Source organism: Octopus bimaculoides, chromosome 12 (assembly GCF_001194135.2).
Source record: "Octopus bimaculoides isolate UCB-OBI-ISO-001 chromosome 12, ASM119413v2, whole genome shotgun sequence".
In the NCBI taxonomy this organism is placed as follows: Eukaryota; Metazoa; Mollusca; class Cephalopoda; order Octopoda; family Octopodidae; genus Octopus; species Octopus bimaculoides.
In genome coordinates, this window is record NC_068992.1 from 52,441,283 (window position 1) to 52,442,798 (window position 1,516).

Consider the following 1,516-nt stretch of genomic DNA (forward strand, 5'->3'; position numbering starts at 1 on the left):
ATATATATATATATATATATATATACACACACACACACACACACACACACACATATATAGTATTTCCTCCTAAGTTCTATATACTCTGGGAATGCATTAAAGCCCGTTTCAGGTATACTTTATTTGAATTCTTACTATTGGGTAACTAATTTCATGTTATTACATAACTGACTTCACAATTTGGGTATTTATAATCCTGTGCAATACAGTTTGGTATTCTCTGTAAATGCACAAAATCTGTTTTAAGGGCTACATACAGTGTATTGTTACTGGATTAGTGAAACAATTATGAGAACAGAACCAAAGGATAAGTCCTGCTTTCCAGGAATTACCGGGTACAACAGCAAGTACATACATATTTACACATACATGTAAAATTTTAGATATATGTATCATTGGTAAGTATATGAATGTAAATGCAAATTTATACCCTATAAGCTTACTCATGTAGTAACAATCTAGAACTCCAAAGAATGCATTGAACCTGTTAATGATTCTGTATAGAAATTCAATATAAGCAGCCACATACAGACCTAAATTGCAATGAAGAAATCATGTTCTTTTCGTGCATTGGTCTACTTTTATCGGAAACAAATTTGAAAAATTACAACCAGAAAATCATACATATGTACAGATACACACACACTTACACAAATGCTCATATACCTCTATGAATAAATTTGTATGTATATATGTGTGTGCATATATGTGTGCATATATATATGCATATGTTCATGTATGTATGTATGTATGTATGTGTGTATGTATGTATGTATGTATGTATGTATGTATGCATGTATATATGCATAGAAAGCCACATGGATGAATATGTAAATAGAAACATATTTGAATTGTATTTGGATAAAAACATAACCGCAACACATTTTCGCTGCTTGGCATCAACTTATTCCAGTTTACAGATTCTGTTTCCTTTTATGCTATTCAATGTATTGATATAATATCAGACATTTTAACTAATTTACCACTTTTAAAGTTGCTCCATTCATTTCCTTGACTAATAGTCTGTGGAATTTGCTAAGCAAAGTTTGAGAAAATCAGACACTTAGTCAGTTCAACCTTATCGGTTCTTTAGTATGCATATATCTTAAATCTAGTTTTCATTCTTTAGTTTTCCTGTTCTACTTATATACATATGTGTATGCACACAAATAAACACACACAAACACATGCACATATATATTCATGCATACAGATATATGTACAAGTGTGTGTCAGTGTGTTTGTGAGCATGTGTGCCTGTGTTAGGCAATGAGCATAAATAAAACAATGCAAGCTGAAGACAAATTTTAGCAAGTACTGTATTAATTTTGTACTCGAAAAGAAAGGAAAATATGGTAGGCAAATGAGAATGAGAAAATATGGTGAGAGAAAATAAAAAGAATTTGATTAGGCCGTTGGGAAGAAAAAAAGGGTTAGAGTCAGGTGGGAATGAAGTTCTAAAGGGGTGCTAGAAATAGAGGATCAGGTGGTGTGGGATGTGCATTTATAGGAGAGT